This window comes from Mesoplodon mirus (assembly GCF_964341445.2).
Source record: "Mesoplodon mirus genome assembly, chromosome: 16".
Classification (NCBI taxonomy): domain Eukaryota; kingdom Metazoa; phylum Chordata; class Mammalia; order Artiodactyla; family Ziphiidae; genus Mesoplodon; species Mesoplodon mirus.
Window position 1 is genome coordinate 16,124,799 of NC_138992.1, and position 23,253 is coordinate 16,148,051.

Here is a 23,253-nt window from a genome sequence, read left to right on the forward strand (position 1 = left end):
ATTGCTATATTTGTTTTCATCGAAAAAATTTTAATATAAATTTATTTATTTAATTTATTTATTTTTGGCTGCATTGGATCTTCGTTGCTGCGCGCGGGCTTTCTCTAGTTGTGGTGAGCGGGGGCCACTCTTCGTTGCGGTGTACGGGCTTCTCATTGCGGTGGCTTCTCTGGTTGTGGAGCACGGGCTCTAGGCGTGTGGGCTTCAGTAGTTGCGGCACGCGGGCTCAGTAGTTGTGGCTCGCGGGCTCTAGAGCAAGGCTCAGTAGTTGTGGTGCACGGGCTTAGTTGCTCCACGGCATGTGGAATCTTCCCGGACTAGGGATCGAACCCGTGTCCCCTGTATTGGCAGGCGGATTTTCAACCACTGCACCACCAGGGAAGTCCCTCATCCAAAATATATCATGCCCTTTGAACTCTGCTTGGTATCATCACTTGGATTGTGCTTCATTACAGAGTCACATGAATTGTGAATGCTCTGCTACAGCCCAATTGTCCCCAAAGCGCTGTGATTTTTGAACTTTTCAGAGTGCAGGGTTTTATAGGCACGCATATATCATTTTAGAGCAGAAATGCCTGCATAATGGAAGTTATATTACAGGTACTAATATCTATATATAACAAATATATAATATATAGTTATTAAATATTGAACATGTTACTATTATTAAATGTTGACTATTTTAAATATCTGATGAACAACCATTTATTGACTATCCATATATACCTGATTCTGTGCTAAGCACCAAATAGCCATAAATAAATAAATAAATAAATAAATACATAAATAAGACCCAATCCCTACCCTTAGGAAACTCACGGTATAAAAAAGGAGAAAGATACATAATAAACTGAATGTGAGGAAGGGCAATGTACATAGAGGTGGTACAGGTGGGAGCAGTTAATGAACGCCCCATTTGTCTCAGGAAAAAAACCACACTCCTTACCCCAGGGTCTTGGAGCCTGTGAGGTCTGGCCCCTGCTCATTGCTCCCTGCTCCCTTTGCCCCGCTGTGGTCTGGGCTCACGGATGCCTAAGCTTCTTGAACCCACTCTGTCCCCTGCAGCCCTATGGCTATGCTATCTCAGACCCTCTCTCTTCAATGCTCTGTTCTCCCTCTTCCCCAAATTGACCCCGAGTTACCCCGTAGGACCCAGGGTGGTAACACATACAAAACACTTAGAATCATGTAATCAGGCATGATAGCTACTATGATTATTGATAATACTTATTATTATCCTCAGCTGACTAGGTGCTTCTTCTTGAGCACAGAGGCGTGGAGTGGGGCTTGGCTGGGGCCACACAGTGAATTCTTCTCAGAGCTGGGGCGTCTCAATGAATCTGTTACACCTTCCCCGTTTATCCTGGAACTCAGCTCTGCAGCATCACCCACTAGACACTGGATCCTTCCTAACCAGCATGGGAGGAAGATCACTGGTCTTGGACACAGGACGTCTGAGTCTGGTCCTGGTTCTCTCACATGCTTGTTCTGTGCCCTGACGCCAAGCACCTCCCTCCCGGGGACCTTGGTTTTCTTAAGCAGCCAAGTGGGGCTCTAAACAGAACCTGGCTCCTTGGGTGGCATGGGGGATCCAATGCCATGGTGCCGACCACAGTTCCTGCACGTGGAAATGGCAGCTTTCATCGCGAGCAGCATAAATGAAGTAAAGGACTTTTCACTGTCTTTCAAGCTCTTAATGGGCACACGTTTCCCGTCTTCCTGGCTCAGAACTCCTTTCCCCAGAAAATGGTCACATGGCACAAAATCCCAATAAGGAAAAATGTGCCTGTAGGATTTTCCCTACAGGTCCCTCCTATTCCCTTTTGGCCTAGTTTAAACCTACCAGATGGCAAGACAACTGCAGGGGAAAAAAAGAGGAACGGTGATTTAACGGTCTGTAGAAGAAGAAAAACACACTACCCCAGGGTCACCCCCTCTCACGTAGTTGATTCCAGTCCATTTTTTTCACTCGGCAAACGTTTAGCGGATGAGTGAGAAATTCTAGTAAACAGGTCATGATGTCCCGAGGTGATGGCCTCATATGGAGGAGAGGGTGAGGAACCCATGGAGGACAGACCTGGGGAGTGACTGACTCAGGCCAGGGCCAGTGCAGACTGGATACAAGGGAGGAAGGTCAACTGCAAAGAAGGTGGAAAACTACAGGCCACTTCTGTGCGGCCATCATCCTGCCAGCCAGAAGCGCAGCCTTAAGTTGCCTGTCTTTGCTCCCGAAAATGTTCCACTTTGGACACCAACAACAGCCTTTAATTCATAAGAGCGAGCAGCGGGTGACGAGCACAAAGGCCACCACTTCCCGAGTGCTTGCTCTGCGCCAGACGCTGAGCTGGGCCCTCCACGTGGCTTGTCTGTCTTTCCCACAGCAAGCCTGACGAGCACGTATCCTTATACCCCTTTTACAGACAACAGACCTGCACCTTAGGGTGATCAAATACATTGCCACGTGTCAGAAGTGTAAAATGTCCAGCACTGAGCTTTGAGCTCAGGCCTGATTGAGTGTAGTCTTTCCATTCCCCGTCCCACCCCCACCCCACTGCCTCTTAAACTTTGGCTCCATGACTTGAGCTGCTGGCAAACTGGGCCACGTCTCCCATCACCCCCAACCTGGTCTTCCACTGAGACGCCCCCAGGAGCACGGAGGAGGCTGAGTTCATAACCTCCCCGACGTGTGAGGGCGCAGCCCGACACCTTGAACATTCACCAGGACACTGAATTCTACTCTAGACTTGATCTGTATTTGTTTCCAAATATTTCCCCCTGAAAACTGTCAAGTACAATCAACACTCCACGAAGATGTGCCCAGCACCGGGCAGGGCAGTGTCTGATTTGCTCACTGCTGTCATTCCTCCAATAACTATGGGGCACTGACTACGGGCCAGTGCTGGGGACATAAGATGAGCCCTGCCCTTGCAGTTGGGTTGGATAAGAGACTCCAGTGACGTGACGGTGCTACCTGAAGCACATGCAATGGTGACAAGATCGCCAGGAGAGGCACGTGAGGATATGGCAGATGGGGGGTTGCGGGGTGGGGAGCTGGACCTGAAAGGCAGGCAGCAGCAAACCTGGCCAAGAGGGGAAGGAAGAATCGAGAAAGCCAGAGAGACCGTGTATGGGGCCGAGGGGGAGGAGGCATACGGGTCACCAAGCAATGGAAGCTGGCTGGGGTGGCCACAGCCAAGCAGGGCAGAGAAAAAGCAAGTGCCAGCTCTTCCAGGGACTTGCTGGCCTTTAAGAAGCTGGGTTTTTATCCCTTTGAGTGACGGGAAGTCACCAAAAGAGTTGGATTCTCAGTGTCTGCAGTTCTCCACACGTGGTGGCCCTCGGTAGTATTTGTTGAACGGATGGTGGAATCTTATTTACCCCCGGCCCCATCAGGTCCTCCAGCAATCTGAGAAGCACCGCCTGGGACTCTGCCATGTCTACAAAGGGCAACCACGGGACAATCTGATTTGTGTAGGGAAAAATTCTCCCCGGGCACCTGGCCTGAGCCTCCTCTGTCAGGCCTCGGGGAACCGTGGCTCCGGCGTGGCTGCTGGCAGATGTGTGGGGATGAATACACCTTTGATTACAGCTCATGTTTCCGAGGGAAAGACACAGCTCCCTGGAGATTGGGAGTCTATGAAAATGAACCCTTGCAAAAGAGATGTAAGTGAGCTGGAAATACAAGTCCTCTGGGCGGGTGGTGGTTTCTTTCTTTAAAGTAAACAACAGCAGAGAGGACCAGCCTGGATGAGAAGCAGGTTTTTTTGTAAACCCAGACGGGCGGGACTCAAAGGCAAGTGGCAGGCGGTGGTTAAAGGGACTGGTCTGCGAGAAAGTGGTACCTGCCTAGGATATGCGGGTGTGATCTCTGAGAATGGGTGTCTTTGCTTCCCTCCTTGGTGGGGAAACGCAGCCCCTGAGGACATTAATTTAACCCAAATTTCTTTACCATAGGGAGACTCACAGACCCAGTTTAGAATACGATTTCTACCATTTAAGAGCTCTGTGCCCACAGACAAATTATTTTCTCTTCTCTGAGCCTTAGTTTTGTCATCCATAAAATGGGAGAAGAGGGGTCTTAGATAATATTACGAAAGTAGGCTGAGGTTTGAACCCAAGCGCGTCTGAATACAAGCATTCCATTTTCCCCCACACTGCCTCTTGAACTTGGGACATGTACCCCGACCCCAGCCCCGATTATCTGGCACATAATAGCTTCTTAATAAATGCTGGTTATGCCTCCCTTCTTTCACATATTTCTTTCCCCACTATGTTGAGTATAAATCAGGGAATCCAGGAGGTGCTTTATAAACCCATGTACATCGGGTCCTCCTATGTGCAATGCAGCAGCTGAGAATACAGAAGGAAAAGGCAGCTAGCTGTGTTTTCTCTCCTCAACTCTTGTTTCGAACCCTTTATTAAATATCTTAAGTATTACTTGCCTTCAGGGTCAAAATACAGTTTCCGGAGATTTCCACTTTGCACTCATAAAGGATTCTTGCTGAAGTCTCTTTCTTCTTAAAATTTTTAAATGTGTGTGTGAGAGCGCATAAATGTACTGACTCATAGCTGGAAAAACTCTCTCTCGCTAACACATTCCAAATTTGTCGAGTCACATGAATTGAGTAAGAGCGCTTAATGTGGCTGCTAGCCCCGAGCTGGCGAGCAGTTACGCCAGAGACGGCTCTTCTCTCCCTGCCCTGCCCCCTGCTCCGAGCCAGTGTAGCCGGGGAGGCTGTGCAGATGGCAGTGAATACCCAGTGCAGGTTCTGTGAATGCAAGGATTGGAAAGGATCTGGCAACTACCTAAAGCTAAGCTTGAATTCTGTAAGGCGGTATAATATTTTTTCAAAAAATCAAACAAAAATTTGCATATTGGATTGCCAGAATCTCACTTCACTTATTAAATCAAGTCTATGCTGGGCATGACATCAAGCACTTGACAAACATGACTCATTTAGTCTCCACAGCCACCCTGTGAGGTAGGGGGTTATGACTTATCCTCATTTTACCAGTGAGGAAACTGAGGCACAAGTGTTAGTAATCTGTCCAAGGTCTCACCGTGTGTAGATGGTGGAGCTAAGATTCCACCCAGTGCAGCTCTAGAACAGACGCCTTTACACATCTGACCATTCATTCTGAAAGGAAAGAATCTTTTCACATAGAAGAAAGAAAACTCCACTTATTCCACAAATATCTACCCAACACTTAGAATACGAACACCGCAACAGATGTCAAAGAGGAGGCTGGTGATAGGCATGGGCAAAATGGAGGCAATTTGAGCTTGGAATTGTGTAGAGGAGCTATGATGTATGCACAGATAATTACAATACAAGTAAGTAAAAATGGCACCAGCAGGATTATAAAGTGGGATGCATGGGGAAGCCTTGCTTAGGTGATGACTCTGGCTGGGGTGATCTGGAAGGCTTCCTGGTGGAGGTGCCATTTGAGTTGGATTGAAGGATGTGTAGCATTCAGACAGAAGCTGGCGGGAGGAGGTCCTGCTCCCTTATCCCGGTGAGTACAGACAGATGGCTGATGGCCCTGGGAGTTCTCATCTTGGTTCTGACTTGGGACCCACCCACCCCAGGAAAGGCTGAATCTCCATGTCTGGCAGGTGAGGCACACAGGCAGAGGGGAAGGAGGGAAAGAGGTGTCCAGGAAGGAGATCGGGGAGAGAAGGCAGGACGCTGGAGCAAGCGGGGGAGGAGTGCAGCTCTGGCCAAAGCTAGAGCTCCAGTCCCACCTCCAAATGGGCTGGCTCAGATCAGGTCTCTTGCTCTTGGGCCTCAGTTTCTCCCATCTACAGGGAGGAACATGAAGGAACTGCCTGAATAGTCCAGCTGGGCGGAACCTTGGAGAGCTCCCAATTTATCCTATCCATTTGTAGCTGAGAGAACCAAGGGCTGGAGAAGCTGGGCTTGTGCAAGTCCTTGGATTTGAATCCAAGTTTGTGGGATGAGGATGCAGGGGTCCCATCTCCCAGTCTAGCTGCTCTTCCCACATCCACACCTCAAAGGGCATGCTGACCTGTGTCAGAAGGCCAGGAAACTCCAGGTACATTGTGGAAAGGGAGACGTGCCTCAGCTGGTCCACGGGCATCAGGCTCAGACCTCAGCTAGTCCTCTGGCCCCCATTGGCCCCAGAAAGCTCGGCCACAGTCCCGACAGCGCAGCCCTGGCCCAGCCCCCAAGCACGGTCTCCTCTCTCTGCCCTGGCTGGCACCTATCCTCAGAGTGCCCCTGCTCCACACTGAGGAAGTTTCCAGGAAACCATGACCAGTTCTCCGCAGCCATGGCTCTCCCTGACAAGATGTACATCTGGTTGTGACTCACAGCACTGGATTCTTGCCCGGGGCCCTGCCTCTTGAGTGGGGAAACCCGCCCACCCCGCCGTGACAGTGAGGGCTGCTGCCCTTATCAGCTCACGCTGAGGTCATCCACGTGGTGCCTTAGGCTCCCGGCCTGGCATTGCTCTCAGAATCAGCTCAGGCCTGGGCAGTCTCCCAGGGTCCCTCAGACACCAGGCTCTTCGACCAAACTCCCCTCTCCCCCGGGATGCTCGTTCCCCACCCCCCCCACCAAACGCCACATCCTCCTCCTCCGCTGCTGTCCGTTTCCCAGCACTCCAGCTCTCAAGGTGCTGCTCCCCTCTGAAAGCCGGGTTCGTCTGGGCCCTGCTCCCTCCCTGGAGGGCTGGGCAGAGGTCCTGTGTCCCCCCAGGGTGGTGGCCTCTGAGGGTGGGACCACGTGCAATAGGACCACAGCTATCAGAATGAATACCACGGGCACTGAGGGTGCCCACCTTCAGGCCTTCATGATTGCTACTCCCCCACCTGGAATACTCTGCCCCGAGTCTTTGAATGGCCCTCAGCTTCTTGTCAAAGTTACCTCCCCAGTGAGGCCTTTCCTCCCCTGCTGCCTTCTGCTTCTTTTATTTCCTTATGGCCCATGTCCCATTCTCAAATGACGACGTGTTTGCTATCTGATCACATAATTCCTTGTTTATTATCTGGCTCTTCAAGGAAGAATAAGAACAAGGGATCTGCTCTGTCCTGCTCACCACCGGCTCCCCAGCACCCAGCAGAGAGCCTAGCATGGAGGATGTGCTCACTAACTGTTTCTCCAGGGCGGTCATGAATGCTGCTGGGCATGGTGGATGTGCATGGATCTTGCTTAACCCTCAAACAAACCCTGGGTGGTTGGTGTCATTGTCCTCCTTTCACAGTGAGGAGTGCAAGGCTCAGAGAAATTGCATAGGTTGTCTAAGGTCACCTGGCCAGTAAGCGGTGGAGCTAAGTATCAAACTTGAATTTGCCTGATATGAAAGCTCGTGCTTTTGACCACTGGACTCTGCTGTTTGCCTTCAATGTTTTCAGAATCCCCATAGTGAGGACACAGGAAAGACTTGTGGATTGAATGATCTGGGATGCCATGTGTTATGGACTGAATGTTTGTCCTCCACTCCCCAAATTTACATGTTGGAGCCTTAACCCCCAGTGTGAATGTATTTGGAGGTGAGACCTCTAAGGGAGGTTAAATGAGGTCATAGCAATGGGGCCCTCACCCCATATAATTAGTGTCCTTATAAGAAGAGACAGCAGAGAGCTTGTTCTCTCCGAGTGCACACACCGAGGAAAGGCCATGTGAGGACACAGCAAGAAGGTGGCCATTTGCAAGTGAGGAAGAGAGTCATCACCAGAAACAGAATTGGCTGGAACCTTGATCTTGGACTTCCAGCCTCCAGAAACTGTAAGAAAACACATTTCTGACGTTTAAGCCACCCAATCTATGGTATTTTGTTATGGCAGCTTGAGCAGACTAATTAATACACCATGTTTTACGGAAGCCAATTGCCAGGTCTAGGAAGGTAAATTCTTCCTTTTTTCCTCCCCTCCTTCCCTCCCTCCCTCATTTAAGTAGTGACAACCGAGAGAAGCACAAGAATCCCGAGGAGCTCCCAAGAGTCTCAGACTGGTGGCCCATGGTTCAAACACCAGCCACCAAGTTGTTTTGTTGGGCTGGCGTGTGTTTTAAAAAAACCCACAAGGAATCAGAATGCTCTTAGGCGGGGCACACATTGTCCGGTGCTTCCACAAGCCACCCTGCTCCCTGCTGTCCTTTGTCCCTCTATCTGCGGGCTATGTTAGGTGCCAGTGACGCCGGGTGAGCTATGCTGCAATGGGGTGTGGTTCAGGGTGCCCTGGGGCAGAGTGATGCTGGGCAGGGAGAAGGGCATGGGAGATGGTGGCTCAGAGGAGGCTGCATGGAGAAGGTGGCTTTGGCCTGGTGCGTGGAGGATGGATGGGAAATCACCAGTCAGAAGGGGAAGGAGTGTGCCTTCCAAGGAGGGCAGCAGAGAGGCGAGGTCCAGAGCAAGGGCATGGCCTGAGCGGGGAGCAGCTGGTAGTTGAGTGTGGCTGAGAGTGAAGGTGGAGGGGCTAGGACGTGGGCTGGAGGGTAGGTGCCGTGGGCACAGGGAGGCCCTGTACACCACGACAAGGAGTTTGGACATCGTCCTGTCCAGGAGTCATGACCAGCAGTCCCGGTAGGCTTTAACCAGGGAGGGGTCACCGGACAATCTGTGTCAATGCATGCAGAACCTGGGTTTACCACCTCCTTGTTGTGTGACTATACGCACGTGTCACCCTGGGGCTGTGTGGTCTCAGGCACCTCATCTGTGAAATGGGAGTCATAATGCTATATATCTCAAAGGGGTTATTGTGGGGATTAGAAGGACGTAAAATGTGAAAAGCCCCTAGCACAGCTCCTGGCACATCAAAGGTACTCAGTAAAGGATGGCCACCATTCTGACAGGAACTTATTACTAATCTAGTGGTGACAACAGTGTAGGAGGTGGCTGGGAGCAACCGAAGACTCTGTTTGCTAAGATTATTACAGTAAAGTGAGAAAAACCCTGAGGAAGGACCCAGGAAATACTCAGAGGAGATAGGAGGAGATAAACGCAACCTTAAGATCAGCCTTCTCAACCTCTATTTCCTCGTCTGTAAAATGGGACTCTCCCTGCCTGTCCACACAGGGTCTCTATGTGAATCAAGTGAGAACAGAGATGTGAGAGTGCTTTTAAAGTTAATCAATGCCAGAGGACCATATGGGTTTCATAGATTTTTTTTTTATCACACAGAGGGGAAGGATGTCTGGGGATAGATGAGCACCTGCGGGCTCTTATTTCTACAAACAATCAAGGCAAGAAAAGTAGCAAATGACAGGACAGCAAGACACAAGAGAGAACCTGATGGAAATGAAGCCCAGATCGTGGACCTTCCTGTGATAGCCTTGATCCTGCTGCATCCCAGTCACCTATACTTCTTGCACTCATACCAATGACTCAAAACTACTACCATGTTCTCAGCCTTACAAGCATAGATTTTTCAAGCTGAAAATATGATTGAATGCATTCCCCACAATTTACAGATGAAGCTGAGAGTCACAAAAGAGAGCTGGTTAAAACCCATCCTCAGGAGACATACGGCCTGCGTTCACATCCCGGCTCCGCCGATCGTGAGCTGTATGATTTTGGTCAAGTTATTCAACATCTCTGTGTTTCTGTGACTAGGATTACTGGGGTTAATAAGAGTACTTATTCCCATGATTGGTTGGGGAACTAAATGAGTTAATATGCATAAAGCACTTGGAATGTCTCTAACAGCTGGTAAGACGCAGGGAATAAGAGGTATATTACTATTTAAGGGCACAGGTTATCTCAGTGGTAGAGCTGAGAATGCATCTTTGCATGGTCCCACGCTGAAATATTTGATTCTTATCAACACACCATGTTTACTAAAGGCGGAAAATGGACTGACCTGTTTTTGGAATAAAGGGCACATTCACGCAGCCTGCATGCCCCATTTCCAGAACATTCCGGGCCACTGAAGTCTGACAGGAACTGAATAGAGCAATAGTGCCTCACGGACACCCTTCTTACCCCCTTACCCCCATTGTACCATCAGGGGAGGCAGCAAAAAGAGCTCTCACAGTTGAAAGCATTAAACGGGAAGGAGACCCAGAGCAAATCTGGAGCAATCAGCTTAGACGTGCTGGGCTCGGCTATTGTCGTCCTGGTACATTCATGTCGTGCGTTTCTGTTTCCAAAGGTCTGTCACCACAGTCTCTCATTTCTGTCTCATGACAGATGGTGATTCGGAAAGTGGGTTCTGGCAGGAGCCGAGCTGGTTCAGATCCTGCTGCTGCCCTTCCCTCGTTGGGTAGCCCAGGACATTTATTTACTGTGTCTGTGCCCCGGACAAAATGAGGGTGTGACCACACCGACATCACTGGTTGCTGGGAAAGCAGGAGGATGCGTGCAGAGCCAGAGCCCAGCCTGTAATCATTCCCTCGTCCAGAAAGTGCTTCTCATGTGCTTAACATGTGCTTGGGGCTGAGGACCCAGCAGCCATCAAAACACAGTTTCTCCCTTCACAGACTTGAGCGTGATGGGGGAAAGCGCACAATGCCACAAGCAAATAGACATCTGGTGCCAGGTAGCAAGCTGTGTTTTGAAAAAGACAGGTTGAGAGGATGGAGATTTGTGGGGATGCCGGCTGAGTGACGACCCTGCGGTGGGCAGGGAAGGCCTCCGTGACAGCGTGTCTTTTAAGCACAGACTGAATGAAATGAGGCAGAAAACCACAAAGATAGCTGGGAAAAGAGTTCTAGGCTGAGAAAGTAGCAAACACAAATGCAAATGTGTGTGTGTGTGTGTGTGTGTTTTGTTCAAGGCTGGTGGCAGAGAGGAAGGTGATCACGTGGGCCTGGGGGTTACCATAAGGACTTTGGCTTTTGCTCTGAGTGAGATGGGGGAACCATTGGAGGGTTTGGAGCAGGCAAGTGACAATCTGACCTGTGTTTTTAAGAAGCAGCTGTGAGGAGAGGAGACAGTCGGGGGTGCGTGCGTGAAGTGAGGGAGGGGCGGCACCTAAGGGACGAGCTGAGAGGACAGCCAACGGTGACTGCAGTGACCCACGTGAGAGACGATGGGGCTTGAACTGGGGGACGGGGGTGGAGGTGGCAGGAAGCAGCACCACGGCGCTGAATATAAGACTCCAGAGGTGCCATTCACAGCCACCAAAATGGGGAGGGCGTCCCCTGGAGGGGTGCAACGTGGTGGTACTGAAAGACGGTGGTCACACTGGGGATCTGTTTTGAAGGCAGAATAGACAGGACTTATAGATGGAATGAGGTGTGAGAGAAAAAGAGGAAACCAGGGTTATTTAAAGGATGGAGTAAACAGAGGTAACTATTTACTGAGAAGTTGAAGAATGAGAGTCAAGAGTTAATTTTAGACGTGTTCAGTTTGGGAAGCCTCTTCACAAATGTTAGGGATGATGATGATGATGGTGGTGATAATGGTAATGGTGATGGTGATGGTGGTGATGGTGGTGATGGGGGTGGTGATGGTGGTGGTGATGGTGATGGTGGTGATGATGATGGTGATTATGAAATGATGGCTTGCTGAGGATTATGACAAAAGCAAACACTGAGTGTTTGCTGTGTGCTAGGCACAGCTCAAAGGACTTTAGACGTATAAACTTGTGTAGTCTCCATAATGGGATTTCCATTATCATCCTCATTTAATAAACCAGTGTAGTGGGTTGAATTGTGCCCTCCCCCCACAAATGATATGTCTATGTCCTAGTCCCCAGAGTCTGCCAATGTGACCTTATTTGAAAAGAGTCTTCGTAGGTGTAACTAAGTAAAGGATCTCAAGATGAGATCACCCTGGCTTATCCAAATGGGCCCTGAATTCAATGGCAAGTATCCTAACAAGAAACATCTGGAGAAGAAACCCACAGACAGACGAGAGGGTGATGTGAAGGCAGAGGTGGAGATGGGAGTGATGCAGCCACACAGAATACCAACAACTTCTAGAAGCTGGAAGAAGCAAGGAAGGATGTTCTCCTAGTCTTTAGAGAGAGCAGGGTCCTGCTAACTGTTGATTTTGGACTTCTGGCCTCCAGCACTGTGAGAGATCAAATTTTTGTTGTTTTAAGTCATCAAGTTTGTGGTCCTCTGTTATGGCAATCACAGGAAACCAACATAACAAGGAAAACCAGGCACAGAGATATAACGTAACTTGCTCAAAGTCACACAGCAAGCAAATAGCACAGCTGGCAATGTTTGCCTCCAGAGCGGCTCACTTGGTAGGTGAGTATTGTTCACCCTGTGTCTCCAAGGAGGAAATGGAGGTCAGAGCCTCAAGGCCACACCAAGGAGCACAGCTGGTGAAAGGCAGTACCAGGCTCCCTTGAGTCTCTAGCAGGGAGGCCAGATGCCTTTCCCACTCTCAATCCCCACCTCTCCACTTTGAAAAATCCAGAAAGGCCCTTGTCCAGACCCTCTAATGCTTCTTGGCAGCCACCACATGCATCCAGGGCTTTGCTGGGAATCCCATCCAATCTGGTGATTCCAGTTTACAGCTGCTGGGTCCATGTACAAGTGGCCCCAGAGACACCCTGGCGGGCTGGCGGCCTCACTCAACAGATTTCAGTGGCACCAAGATTCACAACAGTCACTCAGGGAAGGCATATGATCTGGATTTCAAAACCACCTCCTCTTTCTGTGATACTGACACTGAAAACCTCTTGGCTCCCTCCGTACCGGGGACACGAGGATTGAAAAGGGAGGGGTGCTGGGGCAGGGTACACTGGCCGCCCCTGAACCTCTGCCAGCAGCTAAAATCAGTCTCTGAAGAAACAGAGATTGTCCATTTCCTCTCCCGCTGATGCCCGGGAAAATATTTTACCGGACAAAACCCAAATATTGGGAATCCGGGGAAAACATCCTCCCTCCCTTTCCACCCCCAACCCCCCGCCTCCTGCCTTGTCAAAGCTTCATCATTTTAAGAGAGATGGACAGTGGGACCTGCAACAAACAGGGCCTGTGAAGAGGGCCCAGGCCTCTTCCCACACAGAACCGCGTCCTTAGAGCACCTAATGAGGGGAGGGCAGTTAGTTTCCGGGTTGGGGTGGGAATCAGGGGCAGGGGGAGGTGTTCTATTTATGAAGAATACAATCATGACATTCAGGTCGCTGGAGGGAGCCAGCGGGCTGGAACAAATGTGGGGGCTGGGGGAAAGGGAGGCAAGGGGCAAAGGGATGACTGCTATGGCTGCTGCAAAAACAGGGCTGTCTCCCCCGGGCTGGCTGGCCTCCGGGGGCCCAGGGGGCTCAGCAGGCCCCGCTCTCTCCCCTAAGGCACACACGTACACAAGCACAACAACACACGTTGTTCTTCCGATCCAACACACACTCGTACACTCGTTCATTCCTCTTTGAGGACAAATTTTAAACACAGTCACAGAAGTGAGCCAGCCCAAAGCGAACCACTGTCTCAACGAGGTCCCCATGGCAGAGCCTGCACGTTCATCTCCACGATGCCCAAGACGTGTGTGGAAGCCTTCCTCTGGAGCTGTCTTCAGAGTCAGGTTACAAGGCAAGGCGTAAAACTGCTCGCATTATCGTTTAATTGCCCCTGATTCAGACCACCCTTCCTCGACAGCTGTATTTCTAAGGGGCGTCACAGTCCTGGTTCCACAGATGTGAGCCGTGGAGCCACCCTCAAAGGGCAGAGATTGGCCAACACCAAGGAGAACAGTGCGGTGTTGGGGGACGTTCTCGAATGTTCTTGGGGGTCTCGGAGGTTCCGAGCCAGGGAGCCACCTTGGGAATAAGGGGTAAACTTCCCAAAGGGATGACCTGGGTGAACGCACCACCCCTTTGCATAGGTGGGTGCTGGGCATGATTATTTTTATTGTTTTCTAAAAGTCAGTTGTATAATGTCATGGCACCTGCTCTGGGTGTGGCCCTGGCCAGGCACATGGGAGCTGGAGAGTCACAAGGTACAAGGCGAGGCCTCTGTCTCCCTCTACCCAGTGCGGGAGCCAAGACTCACATCTGTGGAGTCATCTGGGATGGTAGGGGTGGGGCCCGGGATGGCTGGAGAAGGGTGCCGTGAGGGCGGGGGTCAGGGAAGGAGGGAGTGGAGGCGGGGTCTGAACCCCACTTCAAAGAATGGGGCCCACGGGAAGATGAGCGGCAGAGGGCAGGGGGCACAGGGGCAGGAGGCAGGGAGGAGGGGGGACAGGCTCCGAGCGGTCCTGGATGGTGTGTTCAACCCACCTCACGGGGGATGGGGACTTGCAAGGGAGAGAAGGGGGGATGGGGGAGGAGAATTTCAAAGGGATCCAGGCCCGGCAGCAGCCTTCCCGCCTAACGACCATCACTTCGGATCCCTTCTGAGCGTGGCATCCAGAAATACCGCACATCCTACACAGCTCGGAGTTGATTCCACTGCTGAGCGTGTACGACGCAGTTGCATTGTGCCTCAGTTTCTCTATCTAGAAACTAACCAGACAAACAGCAATAGCTACTGTTCACCAGCCAGCCCCGTTCCAAGGACCTCAACTCTTTTTTTTTTTTTTTTGCGGTATGCGGGCCTCTCACTGTTGTGGCCTCTCCCGTTGCGGAGCACAGGCTCCGGACGCGCAGGCTCAGCGGCCATGGCTCGCGGGCCCAGCCGCTCCGCGGCATGTGGGATCTTCCCGGACCGGGGCACGAACCCGTGTCCCCTGCATCGGCAGGCGGATCCTCAACCACTGCGCCACCAGGGAAGCCCCAAGGACCTCAACTCTTTTAATCTAGCCATGCCATAGTTACCTCACTTTTACACGCTCTTGGCTACTGTAGTCCTCCGCCTCTCAGAGCTTAACATGCTGTTTATCTCACCTCAGAGATTGTCTGGAGGCTAAAATCAAATAACGCATATAAGAGAGGTCTTTTAATTAAATGACACTCCACCAAGGCTCATTATTGTTGTCGATGTTATTAGCATTTTACTAGGCTTCATCTACCTCAGGGTAAAGGTTATTTAAGGCCTGAGTACAACACTAAAAAAAAAAAAAGCATCACTTTCAAACATTAGCAGAGGAAAGATCCCGTGGAGACTGGCAAAAGAAAAAGTTACCCAAAGCCTGAAACACAAGAAGGCAGGACATGGGGGTTTTTGTTTGTTTCTTGTACGGGCCACAACGTTCTCAGAAGGGGTCATTAATGGCTTTCTGGTTCCTTGGTGGCAGAAGGAACACAGCACCTTGCCATCGGCAGCATGTTTCACAGACCGGCTGCCCAGGGTGGACCTGAGTGCACCCAGCTCACATAAAGCATTTATTCAATGCCCAGCAGCAAGTGAATACGACCTGCTCTCTGCCATCAGACGGCCCAGTGTTTGGAATAAGATACTCTCCTTCGAAAAACAAACGCAAGTAGAGCCCCTGATTGGCCCCTCCCCCTCACCTCTGAAACGTGTTCCTCCACAGATGTCCCCACCGTCAACCGCCCATCAACCCAGTGGGAAGCTGGAAGCCATCCTTGGTTCTCCATCTTCATCAACATCCACAGCCAACCCACCCTAAGGCCATCTTGTGACCTCCACTCTCTGACCCACCTTCTCTTTATCTCCGTGAACGCTGTATCATTTCTTGCCTGAACTTCCAAAGCCACCTCCCAAGTGGCCTCCTTGGTTCCACTTCTGCTCTCTCCCCTCTCTACCAAGAGATCTTCTAAAAATGTAGATAAGATTGCAGTACTTTTCTGCTTAAGCACACTGAACTCAGAACAATCCAAATTTCTTTACCAAATCCTACAAGGCCCAGTGGGATGCGGTTCCTGACTGTCCTTCCCACTCAGCATCAGCCTGAAACTGTCTTCTCTCCCCCGAGGACTGGGCAGAATCATACCTACCTTCCAGGACAGTTGTGAGGCCACTAGGGGTGGGGAATACCTAAAACTGCTCTGTAAACCAGAAAATGCAGCACAGTGTAACCTCTATTCCATTATAATTGGGCTTTTGTGTTTTGACTCTTGTTTTCATGGTTTCCAGTTCATTGATATCTTTCATTGTTTGCAATTTTATATCCTTTTCAGATATAAGGATATTTATATGCACAAGGTAGTACTGAAAACTACCATGCCAGCATCTTGGTATTCCAAAGATAACAGCCCAGCTACGGTGTGCTTAAAACCTCGACAATATTTGTTCTTCCCAGGGCAGAAAATCAAAGTTTTAACTATGCAGTCAGATTGCCAGAGGCCTAGAGAGAGATCTCATTTAAATGATGAACCAGTTCATTCTCTCACGAAAATGATGCAAGAATGTGATCTTCAACATCTCTCCAACATTTTCAGTAGCAGCAGATAATGTTTATTAAGCCCCTACTTTGTACCAGTCCCTGTATTAAACACTTTTAATGCTTTACCTTTGTTAATCCTGACAGCAACATTAAGACGTGTTATAATTGTCCAGACGAGGAAGGTGAAGCTCAGAGAGCTTAAGTAACTTACCCAAGGGCACACCACTAATGAGAAATGTCCAATCCTCTGTCTATTTTAATAGCCCATGTTCTTTTGTTCTACCCTATGTATGTTGCGGGCGGGAGAACCAGGAATGTGTCTCTCTGTGAAAGGGGAAGAGGGATAATTGGGGGATGGGGGTTTAGGCAAGTACAAGGCCACCAAGCCCTATGGATGCAAGGGATTTGGGGCAGTAGATTCTCCTTAACTTCAAGCTTCACTCCTCCGAGTCTTACGTTCTATCTTGCAAAGTTACATGATGCCCAACAGTTTTCCCCATAATCAGTGAAAAAGAGTAGAAGTCTCTCCTGTAAAGGGTAGTCACTGCCTTTTTGTTATTTACACCGAGAAATGTGTGTGTGCCTGCATGTGTCTGTGTGTGTCTGAGAGACAGACAGAGAGGCAGAGAAGGTGCTCTGGCCAGAGAGATTCCCAGAGAAGTTTTCCTGTCACTTCACTCACTGTTTGCAAAACAATCACTCAGATGGAAATAGCAACAGGACCACCAGGGCAATACCCTCCTTCTACTGTCAGTTCTCTAGTGCCCCAGAACTCGCTGTGCAGCTTCCTGCAAGTTACCTCCTCCCTCTGGGCCTCGGGTTTCTCATTAGTAAAGTAAAACATCTAGATTCCTAGAATTTCATCCAGCTCTCAGACTGGAGGGGTGCTCTCAGATCCATGATCTCTTTTCCTATCACCACCTCCCTGAGGAGACGGGTAAGTCAGACTGGCCATGGGAGGCTGGGAGAAGGTGCCATGGTTGAGTGGCAGATCCTGGACCAGAGCTATTGACTTTCGACGCCAATTCCAATGTCAGTAGACTCCACCAAGCTGCCTTCAAGGGTGCGGACGGAGCTTGTGCAGGACCTATGCACGTCTGTCCTCTTAAACCAGAAAGGATAGCACGCCGAGGCCACTGTATGGGGGGCTCCGGCCACGCCAGTGGATCAGTGTTTGAGGGCAGTTCCTTCATTTATTCCCTCCTCCCTCCCTCCCTCCCTCCCTCTCTCCCTTCCTTCCTTTTCTTTGCAGAGGGAAGAGAACAGGTATAAGTAGGAGATGCCGCCCAAAAGGTATGGATGGCTTGAAAAACTTGAGATCCCTGCCAGACATAAAAATAACTGAAAACAGGGCTTCCCTGGTGGTGCAGTGGTTGGGAGTCCACCTGCCAATGCAGGGGACATGGGTTCGAGCCCTGGCCCGGGAGGATCCCACATGCCGCGGAGCAGCTGGGCCCATGTGCCACAATTACTGAGGCCCAGGCACCTAGAGCCCGTGCTCCGCAACAAGAGAGGCCACCACAATGAGAAGCTCGCGCACCGCAACGAAGAGTAGCCCCCGCTCGCCGCAGCTAGGGAAAGCCCGATGCAGCAACGAAGACCCAACGCAGCCAAAAATAAATAAATAAAATAAATTAAAAAAAAAAAACGGAAAACAAAACAAAACACACATACACACACACACAAGCATGATCTGTGTTGTATGTGAGTGTGTGTCCGTGTTGACGAATGGTAAGATTAAAGAGCTAAGTGTGGAAAAAGCCCTCATGGCCACTTGTATTTCCTAGTTACTCTGTATTTTATATGTTTGCACAAATCAGTGAGCTTCCTATTAAACAACAGGCCAATTTTCACATGTTAGAGGGAAAGAAGCTCCCCCACTAAGACGCACCAGCTGGGAGAGTTGAAGTCATAGCTCAACCTTGTCCACTGCTATCTGTTCCCTGGGATCCGGCACCAACAGTTCTATTCCAGGGCGCTTACAGGCAAACAGAACGTTGGCCAGGCCAGAACCCACGCAGAACCCCGGCAGGTTGGGATCCAGCAGCAGACCACCGTTTTCACCCCAGGAGCTCAGTCGGCTAGAGCTGCAACGGTCCCCGCTTACCCGAGGGGTCCTTTCAAAGTGGGTGAAACGAGAAGAGTAGCAAGCAGGCTGTCCCGCAGGTGTGAGCCAGGGGCCACCACCGGCAGGGTACAATTTGTGGGGAACTAATGAAAGCCTCCTCCAACCAAAAGCCCACCCCCAACCTGGGTGGTGACTCCTCTCTGAACCTGGCTGGAAACTCTCCCGACACTCCAGGCAGAGACAGCAAAGACAGGCCTCATGGGGTAAAGAAAGTAGCCCGAGCTTTCCTCTAGAAAGTCCTCGTGGTATTTGTAGCAAGTGCAATCTTAGATGATCACTTCATCTCATCCTTTGTTTTTGAATCTGCAAACCCTATATAATAATGAGAGACATGGATCGTAGACATCTAGCACAGGGCCTGGCATGTAGCGCGTATCATACTAAATGGTAGCGGTTATTATAATATCGCAATAATTTCGAAGGTCTCTGTTAAAAGTTCATGTGCTGACAGGACTGCTCCACCCCGGCCATCGCCCACAAGTAGAGATGCCTTTGCTGGCTGGCTTGGGAAGTGAGTTAGGGCAGTGGTTCTCCAAGTGTGGTTCCCTGCATCACCTGGGAATTCGTTTGAAGTGCGCATGTGTGGACCCCCTTCTGAACTACTGAATCAGAAATTCTGGGGGTGGTGCCCAGTCATTTCACACCCCCGCCCCGTGACTCTGATGCCTGCCAAAGTTGGAGAACTATTGAGCTCAGCAATAACTGCCAAGTCTGGCTGGTGAGCAGAATTTCCTGGGAGTGTTTAGAGGAGAAATGCAGGTTCCCGGGCCCATCTCCCAGGGACTCAGAGTCATCAGGTTCTGGGAAGCTGCCTGGGAGTCAGCATTTTAACAGGCTCCTCAGGTGATTCCACTGAGCTAGAGGTTGGGTTTGTTGGGGAGAGGGGAGCACAGAGGCTGGAAAAGACCCAGGGATGGGGGTTCCTGGGAAGGGACTGGGAGTGCAGGCCTGGCAGAGCTGGGGGCACTGAGATGTAAGAAAGCACTGAAGACCAAAGTGTTCATAGTTCTATAGATTTATGAGATGGAATCTCCTACCATCTTCTCATTTTCCATCCAGGGAAACTGAGCTCCAAAGAGAAGTGACTATTCTAAGTCCATGCAGCTCATGCTTGGAAGAGCTGGGACTTGAGCCAGGGGTCTCCCTTCCAGAGCCAGCGCCCTTTCCACCGAGCCCCACAAGCTCATGCTCACGTGTTCCCTCCCTCTCAGCATCTCTCTCTGCGCCGAGCACTGAATCCACGCGCATTCCCTCAGTGTTGACCACGAGGGTGAGATCTAGGGAGGAGTTGGAGTTAGACCTCAGACCTGAGTGCAAATCTAGACTCAGTCACTGAGTAGCTGAGCCATCAAGTCACCCTCTCAAGGCCTCAGTTGCCATATCTGTAAAATGGGGATAAAATCTGACGGCACAAAGCTGCTGAGAAGGTCAGTAGCTGATGAGTCAGGCAAAGGTGCTTTCCAAGCTGTCCATCACCCCCACAAGCACAGGGGCTAGAGAAGAAGGAGCAGGGTTCACTATGACCTCTTGCCTAGAAGCACTTACCATCTAGCTGAGGCAGAAGAAACACACTCAAGGCAACTGGAGAACAAGGAAGCGCTCAGCTCCACGCCGAGTGCAAGGTCACGCCTCAGTGCCTCTGCTCGGGCACCGCTCTGCCTGGAACACCGGCCCCCAAAACCCTGTGGGTACAAGAATCCCCGGTCATTTGGTTCACAGTCTGGGCCTGACTTTCCCCACCCGTGAAGGCAGGAAGTAAAGCTCGTTCAGCTTTGTGGCCCCAGAATGTCTACATTTCAAAGGTGTGCTCAGGAAGTGGCTGATTCGGGTAGGGAGGCTTCTGGTCAGAGGGGCCTTAGAGACCTGGAAGGGCCTTTTCAGGGGGGCACGTGCCTCAGAGAATTCCTGTAACACCCCACTGGGGCAAGCATAGTGGGGACAAGGGCTTCAAACCAGCCAGAAGCCACCAGCCGACTCCTGGCCCTCCTACAGGTCCCCAGCGTGTCTATCATCCACCCCAGGGACCAAGGCTCTCAGGTGGGGTTGGTGGTTCCTTCACAGTCAGGAGGGGAGGAAAGTGAAACAGGAAGCCTCAGCTCCACCCAAAGCGGCACCAAGATCTACTGAATAAAGGAAGACACTAAGCAAGTGGCAGGTACGCAGGAAATAGCGATCCAAACTAGGGCTCCCGAGGATCTGGTCATTTGTTTCTCCTGTTTCTCCCTCTTCTGGACTGGAGGATCCAAGGAGGTGTCCAGAGGGAACAGGGCACGGCAGAGTGAAGAGCTCTAGAGACGGGAACTTTCTCCCACTGCCCCTAGGAGCAGGGTGACCTTGACCATACCACGTCAGTTCTCAGGGCCTTTAAAATGGGTACCTGGTGAATAAGGAACTGGTGGATTGTTTTCCCCTGGAGGATAAAGCAAATGACACAGCTAGCAAAGTGAATGCCCCCGGCCCAGCCAAGCAAAATAGGTTCCAAGCTGGCTCTGGGTCCTGGCTGCGGTCTTCCCGTGGAAAACTGATAATAACAACGATGGTGTTGAGGCTGACAACTCATCTTTACTCAGTGTGTACTGGGCGCCAGGAACCAGGCAAGCACTTCTCATTCATTACGCTGTTCAATCCTCGCAATGACCCTTACGGCAGATACTACCGTCATTCCCATTTTACAGTTGGGAAAACTGATACTCAGAGAAGTTACACCTGGGATCGTGGGTGGGGGAGGCAGGATTTGAACCCAGGCTGTCGGATTCCAGAGCCCACCTACTTTCCTACTGGAACCTTCTGAACCTGCGAGTCAGTATTCCACAGCTGGGAAATATGGGAGGATCTAGAAAGGCAATTACAGTAATCGTTTTCTAGACCCAGGACTGAGTCTGGAAAGAAAGATCACATTTGGAGCAAAAATTCAAAGTCTGCTGAATTTTTCGCAGTACAGGAAACACAACTCAGGGACTTGGTTTAAACAGGCAGATTGGGTGCCCTGGAGGCAGCCCAGGCCTTCGGGGTAGACACCCTGGATTCTCGGCCACTGCCCCCATGCACCAGCCTGCTTAGCCGGGGTCAGGCAGCTGCTCTCCAGTCCATTTTCTCATCCATCAGGCATGCCAGGATATTCCTGCCTTCACCACCTTGCAGGTGGGCCCAGATTAGCTGAGTCCCACCAATGTCCACCTTCTCTCACCCCAAATTTTAAAAGATTTTGTCTCTCATACAGTAATTAGTTTCTCCATTAACAAAATAACGAAGCATTTGTGTAAGTGCTGAATTTTCTGATCAAAACAAAGTAACAGGGCTTCCCTGGTGGCGCAGTAGTTGAGAGTCCGCCTGCCGATGCAGGGGACACGGGTTCGTGCCCCGGTCCGGGAAGATCCCACATGCCGCGGAGCGGCTGGGCCCGTGAGCCATGGCCGCTGGGCCTGCACGTCCGCACCCTGTGCTCCGCAACGGGAGAGGCCACAACAGTGAGAGGCCCGCGTACCGCAAAACAAAACAAAACAAAACAAAACCCCCAAACCCCCAAAGTAACCATTGTCACCAACTTCCAGCCCAGAGTGAAAACAAAACAATCCCCCAAAGCCCCTACCACACCACAATATTTTTAGGCAGCCAGTGCCACTGTATCCTGGGTACTGTACAGCTTCCACTGGTTTCTGGAATACTGACTCCCATTACGTGGACTTTTAGGAAAACACTGGCCTAAACGGTTTCTGAGGTCTCTTCCAACACCAAGTTCAACAAGTCTACAAAATCGATGCCGTCTCTTCGTGTGCTTGGCTAATTGCGAACGTGTAGTCACCGCTCTTCTTTTGTTTGCTCAGTCCTAGAAACGCAAAACCAGGGAGGACCCTTGGAGTCTAAAGGAGGTCACCTAAGGATACCCATTGCGCAGGCCTCTGCCACCTCACACCGAGGGTGGAAAACACAGGGAACTCCTTGGGCCCTAGAGGCTGTAGCAGCTAAAAATATAAACAAGTTCAAGAAGTGTTTAGCTGGACTCGTGGAGGAGGGAACGACGGGTGAGGGGGATTAGGAACGTCGGGTCTCGTCCTTATACCCCTGCAGCTTTCTGTTTCCTGCTAGCAATACGATATCTGGCGGGCAAAACACCGACGGTCCCTCTGACAGCACAGCTGAGGTTCTCGTGCAAGGAGATTAAAAGAGGAAGGAAAACAAAGAAAAAAGGAAACGAGTGTATGTGATAGTTTCCTGCTTTGACGTCTAACTTCTATGATCGGAAAAAAAAGAAAAATTTCCATTGTAGGAAACTTAGAAAGAGAAGAGGAAACAATCTCTGATTCCACGTCTAAGGAATAACTGCGTTAACATTTTGCTATGTTTCCATCTGTGTGCCTGTTTTTTAAGAAATAAAAACTCTATGTGCAACAGGTATCCTGCATTTTTCACTTAACATTGAAAAGAATCACATGACTTAATAGACATGCTGTTGACTTAAGGATTTCTACTACTTATTTACTTAAGAATGAATTTATTTAATCGTTGAATTATTTTGTCATTCACCTCTTGTTGGACATTGTTTTTCTCTTCCTAATTTTCTACCGTATAAATAATGCTGGGATAGACATGCCTACTGACTTCTCTTTGGAGAAATAACAAATCTCAAAATCTTGGAGTGTACCATTTAATAAGTTTCTCTTACACAGACAGAGGGCAGGTGAGGGACAGGCTGGCGAGGACTTCCCCAGGGAGCCCTGCGTCTTGCTACAATACCATTTTAAAGGCTCAGTGCTTCTGGTACTCACTCCCCCATCCCACTGTTTCCCCTCCTTCTCCACAGCTATTTATTCATGCTGAAGACTCTTGCCTTGGTCCCTGCAAAATAGAGCACTTAGAGAGCTAAAGAGACTCGCAGCCACAATAAGGACCTACTGGATAGCACAGGGAACTCTACTCAATACTCTGTAATGACCTATATGGGAAAAGAACCTAAAAAAGAGTGGATATGTGTATATGAA

General features: G+C 50.3%; 1 long non-coding RNA gene across 1 annotated transcript in view; it reads right to left on the reverse strand.

Annotated features, from left to right (window-relative positions):
• The window catches only part of LOC309791754, a 77,362-nt gene that overhangs the window by 4,057 nt on the left and 50,052 nt on the right, over positions 1 to 23,253 (reverse strand). The window contains exon 2 of the long non-coding RNA XR_014291564.1: positions 19,820 to 19,956. This is a non-coding gene — a long non-coding RNA (uncharacterized lncRNA). The remainder of the gene's footprint in view (positions 1 to 19,819; positions 19,957 to 23,253) is intronic.